The sequence below is a fragment of the Moschus berezovskii genome, chromosome 13 (assembly GCF_049115385.1).
Source record: "Moschus berezovskii isolate FMDL1 chromosome 13, NW_MosBer_1.0, whole genome shotgun sequence".
In the NCBI taxonomy this organism is placed as follows: Eukaryota; Metazoa; Chordata; class Mammalia; order Artiodactyla; family Moschidae; genus Moschus; species Moschus berezovskii.
In genome coordinates, this window is record NC_142472.1 from 87,163,945 (window position 1) to 87,172,683 (window position 8,739).

The window sequence follows — 8,739 nt, forward strand, 5'->3', positions numbered from 1 at the left end:
TTACATAGCAAATGCATTTTATATAATTAGTCCTGAGATATCCACCAAAAGACAAATTATATATTTTTGTAAGATTTTTAATAGATCAAAATATCAATATATAAAAATTTTTCTCAAAACAAAATAAATGAATAAGAAACAACCCTGTTGAAAAGTTGATTTAAGCAATAAGAAGCTTAAATGGCCAACAAGGGAATGATATTCACAGTTTTCTCATTTGAATATCTGCCACCAGATAGCACTGATTTCCCATTTTATATTTCTAGTGGCAAACACGTTCAATTTGGGTCATTATTTTTATCATGATTGAATATCAATTAAAAACTTTCATACACTTTAGATCTACATTGGGTGACAATTTGTAATGCTTAATAGAGATGAATATTTATTTCCTCCAGTTCAACAATTCAGTTAAGAGGTATACACCTAGAGTATCTCTATTAAATGTGCAAAATAAGATTGGACAAAAATGAAATGAAAAAATTATATGGGTAAAATATTTAAATGTATCTCAGAAGAGGGATGTATAGACAAGTTTTGAGTTTTTCATAAATTGAATACTGAAAAGCAAAAAGTTTAAAAAATGAACTATATTAATACAAATACAAATGAAAAGTCTCAAAAGCATAATGCTAAGTCTAAGAAATGTTACAAAATTATATATTTATCATAATATATAAATTTATATATAATTTTCCAAAGCAATTTCCAAAGCAATTAAACATATTTTAAATTACATTGCTATCTTCTAAAACCGTGAAAGCCTAGTGAGAAATAGTTACACCTACCTGAATATCGTGGATACTTCCAGGGAGACAGTCAGAGAAATAAGATGTTGTAGTCTTATAACTGAATCAATTATATATATATACACACACACATGTACATATATATGCATATGTATGTGTGTCCATGGTACATGTGTGTGCAAATTGCGTTATAAAGTTATATATATATATGTGTGTGTGTTAGTCACTCAGTCACTCTGCGACCCCGTGGATTAGGGCCCTCCAGGCTCTTCCGCTCAAGGAATTTCCCAGGCAAGAATACTGGAGTGTTTTGCCATTCCCTTCTCCAGGGGATCATCCTGCCTCAGGGATCGAACCCTGGTCTCCCTTATTGGAGGCAGTCTCTTTACCATCTGAGCCACTGGAGAAGACACACACACATATATAGTTACAAAATTATATATATAATATAAAACAGTGGGTTTTTTGTTTTTAGCCTAAGTGCTACTTATTCAAAAGAGAAAAGAAGTTAGAGTTCAGGCATTCAGAGGATAGGATGGACCAAATCAAGGCGTCCACATCTGCCCTCTGCTCAGCATACACTCTTCTTGCTCCACTGATCCATCTTGTTGATGATGGTAATGTTGAAAAAACAGTCAGACTGCACATAGGCAGCTATTTTCTCCAAAGTCTCACAAAAGTACAAGAAAGCTTTCAGATTTGGAAACTCATCCAGTCATCTGAACTCAAACATAAGGTTCTGATTTAAGACATCACAGGAGAGGAAATCTACAAAGGTAAACTTTTCCCTTGCAAAACATGATAATTTCCCCAGGAATAGGAAGAATGGTTTCAGTTGTCCAGGTAGATTCTTTAAGGAATTTCCAAGCTTTTCTAAGACTTCAGGTGCACATGGTCAGGGTTGTAGCAGTCATATCAACTGCGTCTGGAAACTAATTATCTGGATCTCCAGTGTTTACACAAATCTTTTGTTCAGTCTAACTATATAGGTATGTTAGGAAAAAAATATTTATTCTGCTTGTACTGTATTATTAGTGTTTACTACAGTTCATCCTGTGACTGCCAAAATATTCTGATTTATTTGGCTTATATAAACCCAATAATCTTGGGGTGCTATTTTTGTTATTACCTAATGAACAACCAAGTTCATGAAACTTAGTGGACACAACTTTGAGAAACATTGATTTATAATGAAATTCAGAAAAAATATAACCTGTGATTTTTTCTTGTGTGATGTTTACAGTATCTTATTCTATTCAGATAAAATTCTTTTAGGTTTTGTGATGTCTCTCTTGTGAATTCTACTGAAATACCTCTTACTCAAGTATTTTTCTATATTTTTAATAAGAAGTGAGAAATAGATTTTTAAGGGACTAGATCTGATAGACAGAGTCCCTGATGAACTATGGACAGAGGTTCGTGACATTGTACAGAAGACAGGAATCAAAATCATCCCCAAGAAAAAGAAATGAAAAAAAGCAAAATGGCTGTCTGAGGAGGCCTTACCAATAGCTGTGAAAAGAAGAGAAGTGAAAAGCAAAGGAGAAAAGGAAATATATGCCCATTTGAATGCAGAGTTCCAAAGAATAACAAGGAGAGATAAGAAAGCCTTCCTCAGTGATCAATGCAAAGAAATAGAGGAAAATAATAGAATGAGAAAGACTAGAGGTCTCATCAAGAAAATCAGAGATCACAAGGGAATATTTCATGCAAAGATGGGCTCAATAAAGGACAGGAATGGTATGGACCTAACAGAAGCAGAAGATATTAAGAAGAGGTGGCAAGAATATACAAAAGAACTGGGCAAAAAAGGTCTTCACGACCCAGATAATCACGATGGTGTGATCAGTCACCTAAAGCCAGACATCCTGGAATGTGAAGTCAAGTGGGCCGTAGGAAGCATCACTATGAACAAAGCTAGTGGAGGTGATGGAATTCCAGTTGAGCTATTTCAAATCCTGAAAGATGATGCTGTGAAAGTGTTGCACTCGTTATGCCAGCAAATTTGGAAAACTCAGCAGTGGCCACATGACTGGAAAATGTCAATTTTCACTCCAATCCCAAAGAAGGGCAATACCAAAGAATGATCAAACTACCGCACAATAGCACTCATCTTACACGCTAGTAAAGTGATGCTTAAAATTCTCCAAGCAAGGCTTCAGCAATATGTGAACCATGAACTTCTAGATGTTCAAGCGGGTTTTAGAAAAGGCAGAGGAATAAGAGATCAAATTGCCAACATCTGCTGGATCTTGGAAAAATAAGAGAGTTCCAGAAAAACATCTATTTCTGCTTTATTGACTATGCTCAAGCCTTTGACTGTGTGGGTCACAATAAACTGTGGAAAATTCTTCAAGAGATGGGAATACCAGACCACCTGACCTGCCTCTTGAGAAACCTGTATGCAGGTCAGGAAGCAAACAGTTAGAACTGGACATGGAACAACAGACTGGTTCCAAATAGGAAAAGGAGTACATCAAGGCTGTGTATTGTCACCCTGCTTATTTAACTTATATGCAGAGTACATCATGAGGAACACTGGGCTGGAAGAAGCACAAGCTGGAATCAAGATTGGCGGGAGAAATATCAATCACCTCAGATATGCAAATGACACCACCCTTATGGCAGAAAGTGAAGAAGAACTAAAGAGCCTCTTGTGAAAGTGAAAGAGGAAAGTGAAAAAGCTGGCTTAAAGCTCAACATTCAGAAAGCTAAGATCATGGCATCTTGTCCCATCACTTCATTGAAAATAGATGGAGAAACAGTAGAAACAATGGCTGACTTTATTTTTCTGGGTTTCAAAATTACTGCTGATGGTGATTGCAGCCATGAAATTAAAAGGCACTTACTTCTTGGAAGGAAAGTTATGACCAGCCTAGACAGTATATTAAAAAGCAGAGACATTGCTTTGTCAACAAAGGTCCGGCTAGTCAAGGTTATGGTTTTTCCAGTGGTCATGTATGGATGTGAGAGTTGGACTATAAGGAAAGCTGAGTACCGAAGAATTGATGCTTTTGAACTGTGGTGATGGAAAAGACTCTTGAGAGTCCCTTGGAATGCAAGGAGATCCAACTAGTCCATTCTAAAGGAGATCAGTCCTAGGTGTTCATTGGAAGGACTGATGTTGAAGCTGAAACTCCAATACTTTGGCCAACTGATGCGAAGAGCTGACACATTTGAAAAGACCCTGATGCTGGGAAAGATTGAGGGCAGGAGGAGAAGGGGACGACAGAGGATAAGATGGTTGGATAGCATCACCAACTCAATGGACATGGGTTTGGGTGGACTCTGTGAGTTGGTGATGGACAGGGAGGCCTGGTGTGCTGTGGTTCATAGGGTCGCAAAGTGTTGGACATGACTGAGTGACTGAACTGAACTAAATAAGAATGTTAGTTACTATTTATACGTTCTACACACATCTGGTGTGAAGTTTCTCTTCCTACTCTTAGGATCTCTATAACCTGAAATAATTTATATTTCATTATATTTAAATGGCATGAAAATCTTACTGATCTCAGATGATGTGACAATTAAGTAAGGTTATGTAAAACATAAGACTGGGCTTGGGAGGTAATAAAAATGCTCTACCTTATTGCCAACAACATAATCGATATCATCATTATTACTATCAGGTCGTTAAACAATTTAGAAGTTATTTTTGTCATTATTTTTTTTTAATTTGTTTACTTTTAATTGAACGATAATTGCTTTACAGAAATTTGTTTTCTGTCAAACCTCAACATTAGTCAGCCATAGGTATATATATGAACCTTCCTCTTGAGCCTCACTCCCATCTCCCTCTCCATCCCACCCCTCTAGGTTGATACAGAACCCATGTTTGAGTTTGCTGGGAAATACAGCAGTATATTTGAAATGCGGTACTTGGGCACAGTCTCGAAAATGACAGCATGCTTTCTGTTCGTTTCCTAGTCAAACCATTCAGTATCACCATAATGCAAGTCTTTGCACCAACCAGAATTTCTGAAGAAGCTGAAGTGGAACAACTCCATGAAGACCTTCTAGAAGTAACACTCAAAAAAGATGTCCTTTTCATCATAGGAGACTGGAATGCAAAAGTAGGAAGTCAAGAGATACCTGGAGTAACAGGCAAATTTGCCCTTGGAATACAAAATGAAGTAGGGCAAAGGCTAACAGAGTTATGCCAAGAGAAGGCACTGGTCATAGCAAACACCCTTTTCCAACAACACAAGAGAAGACTCTACACATGGACATCACCAGATGGTCAATACCAAAATCAGATAGACTATATTCTTTGCAGCCAAAGACAGGGAAGCTCTATACAGTCAGCAAAAAGAACACTGGGAGCTGATTTTGGCTCAGATTATGAAATCCTCATTGCAAAATTAAGTCTTAAATTGAAGAAAGTAGGGACAACCACTAGACCATTCAGGTATGACCTAAAACAAATCCCTTATGATTATACGGTGGACATGACAAATAGATTCAAGGATTAGATCTGATAGATAGAGTGCCTGAAGAACTATGGACAAAGGTTCAAGACACTGTACAGGAGGGAGTGATCAAGACCATCCCCAAGAAAAGGAAATGCCAAAAGGAAAAATGATTATCTGAGGAGGCCTTACAAATAGCTGAGAAAAGAGAAGCTAAAGACAAAGGAAATAAAGAAAGATATACCCATTTGAACGCAGAGTTACAAAGAATAGCCAGGAGAGATTTAAAGAAAGCCTTCCTCAGTGATCAATGCAAGATCCAGAAGAAAGCAATAAAATGGGAAAGACTAAAGACCTCTTCAAGAAAATCAGAGATACCAAGTCAAGTGTGCCTTAGGAAGCATCACTACGAACAAAGCTAGTGGAGATGATGGAATTCCAGTTGAGCTATTTCAAATCCTAACAGATGACGCTGTGAAAGTGCTGCAGCCAATATGCCAGGAAATTTGGAAAATTCATCTGTGGCCACAGGACTGGAAAATACCAGCTTTCATTCCAATCCCAAAGAAAGACATTGCCAAAGAATGGTCAAACTACCACAAAATTGCAATCATCTCACAAGTTAGTAAAGTACTGCTAAAAATTCTCCAAGCAGGCTTCAAAAACATGTGAACTGTGAACTTCCAGATTTTCAAGTTCTGCTTTATTGACTATGCCAAAGACATTGACTGTGTGGATCACAATAAACTGTGGAAAATTCTGAAAGAGATGGGACTACCAGATCACCTGACCTGCCTCTTTAGATATCTGTATGCAGGTCAGGAAGAAACAGTTAGAACAACAGATTGGTTCCCAATAGGAAAAGAAGTATGTCAAGGCTGTAAATTTTCACCATTCTTATTTAACTGGTATGCAGAGTACATCATCAGAAACCCTGGGCTGGATAAAGCAGAAACTGGAATTAAGATTGCCAGGAGAAATATCAATAACCTCAGATATGCAGATGACACCACCCTTATGGCAGAAAGTGAAGAGGAACTAAAAAAGTCTCTTGATGAAAGTGAAAGAGGAGAGTGAAAAAGTTGGCTTAAAGTTCAACATTCAGAAACCTAAGATCATGGCATCTGGTCCCAACACTTCATGGCAAATAGATGGCGAAACAGTGGAAACAGTGGCAGACTTTAATTTTTTGTGCTCCAAAATCACTGCAGATGGTGACTGCAGCCATGGAATTAGAGGATGTTTACTCATTGGAAGAAAAGTTATGACCAACCTGGACAGCATATCAAAAAGCCGAGACATTACCATGTCCAACAAAGTAATGGCTCCCATGGAGTCAGAAAAGAGTCGGACATGACCTATCGATAACATAAGCTTCTTGATGTGCTGCTGACTTCTGTTTGTTAAATTTTGTTGAGGATTTTTGCATCTATGTTCATCAGTGATATTGGCTTGTAGTTTTCTTTTTTTGTGTTGTCTTTCTCTGGTTTTGGTATCAGGGTGATGGTGGCCTGGAAGTGTTCCTTCCTCTGCAATTTTTTGAAAAGGTTTTAGAGGATAGGCATTACCTCTAAAACTGTTTCAAAGAATTGCAGAGGAAGGAACACTTCCATAGAATTCATCTGTGAAGCAATCTGGTCCCGGGCTTTTGTGTTTTAGGAGATTTTTGGTCACAGTTTCAATTTCAATGCTTGCAGTTGGGTTGTTCATAATTTTTATTTCTTCCTGGTTCAGTCTTGAAAGATTGAACTTTTGTAATAATCTGTCCATTTCTTCCAGGCTCTCCATTTTATTGCATATAGTTGTTCATAATAGTTTCCTATATTCTTTTGTATTTCTGCATTGTCTGTTGTAACCTCTCCTTTTTCTTTTTTTGGAACTTTTCCTTTTCATTTCTAATTTTGTTGATTTCATTCTTTTCTCTTTTTTCTTGATGAATCTAGCTTAAGCTTTATCAATTTTGTTTATCTTATCAAAGAACCAGCTTTTAGTTTTAGTAATCTTCACTATTGTTTCTTTTATTTCTTTTTCATTTATTTCTGCACTGATCTTTGATTTCTTTCTTTCTGCTAATTTTGGTATCTTTTTATGCTTCTTTCTCCAGTTGTTTTATGTGTAGATTGTCTTTTCAGTGTTTTTCTTGTTTCTTGAAGTAGGATTATATTGCTATAAACTTCCCTATGCACCCCATAGGTTTTGAGCTGTCATATTTTTTCATTTGTTTCTATGAATTTTTAAATTTCCCTTTTGATTTCTTCAGTAACCTGTTAATTATTTAGAAATGCATTGCTTAATCTCTATGTGTTTTTGCTTTTTACATTTTTTTTCCTTGTAATTGATATCTAGTCTCATAGCATTGTGGTTAGAAAAGATACTTAACACAATTTCAATTTTCTCAAATTACTGAGATTTGATTTGTGACCCAAGATGTGGTGTATCCTGGAGAATGTTTCATGTGTACTTGAGAAGAAGGTGTATTCTTTTGCATTTGGATGGAATATCCTGAAGATATCAACGAGATCCATTTCGTGTAATGTATCACTTAAGACTTGTGTTTCCTTAGTAATTTTCAGTTTTGATGATCTGTCCATTGTTGCAAGTGGGGTGTTAAAGTCTCCTATTATTATTGTGTTACTGTTAATTTCTCCTTTTATGTCTGTTAGTATTTTTCTTATGTATTGAGGTGCTCCTATGTTGGGTGCATAGATTTTTACAATTGTTATGTCTTCCTCTTGGATTGATCCCTTGATCATTATGTAGTGTCCTTCCTTATCTCTTATAATATTCTTTATTTTAAGGTCTACTTTGTCTGATAGGAGGATTGATACTCCAGGTTTCTTTTGATTTCCATTTGCATGGAATATATTTTCCATCCTTTCACTTTCAGTCTATATGTCTCTTTCGGTCTGAAGTAGGTTTCTTGTGGACAGCATATAAATTAGTCTTGTTTTTGTACCTATTCAGTCTGTCTTTTGGTTGGAGCATTTAATCCATTTACAGTTAAAGTAATTATATATATATATATATATGTGTGTGTGTGTGTGTGTACATATATAATTAAGAAAATGGCTATATATATATATATATATATATATATATGTTCCTATTGCCATTTTCTTAATTTTTGGGGTTTGCTTTTGTAGATCATTTTCTTCTCTTTTTCTTCCTGACTGTACAAGTTCCTTTCACATTTGTTGTAAAGCTGGCTTGGTGGTACTGAATTCTCTTAACTCTTGCTTGTCTGAAAAGCTTTTGATTTCTCCATCAATTTTGAATGAGATCCTTGCCGGGTACAGTAATCTTGGCTGTAGAATTTTACCTTTTGGTACTTTAAATATTTCTTGCCATTCCCTTCTGGCCTACAGAGTTTCTGCTGAAATATCAGCTGTTAAACATTAGGAGTTTCCATTTTATGTTACTTGTTGCTTTTCCCTTGCTGCTTTTAATATTCTTTCTTTGTGTTTAATCTTTGTTAGTTTGATTAGTATGTGTCTTGCTTTGTTTCTCCTTGGGTTTATCTTGTGCCTGTTGGACTTGATTGACTATTTCCTTTTCCATGTGGGGACATTTTCAATGAT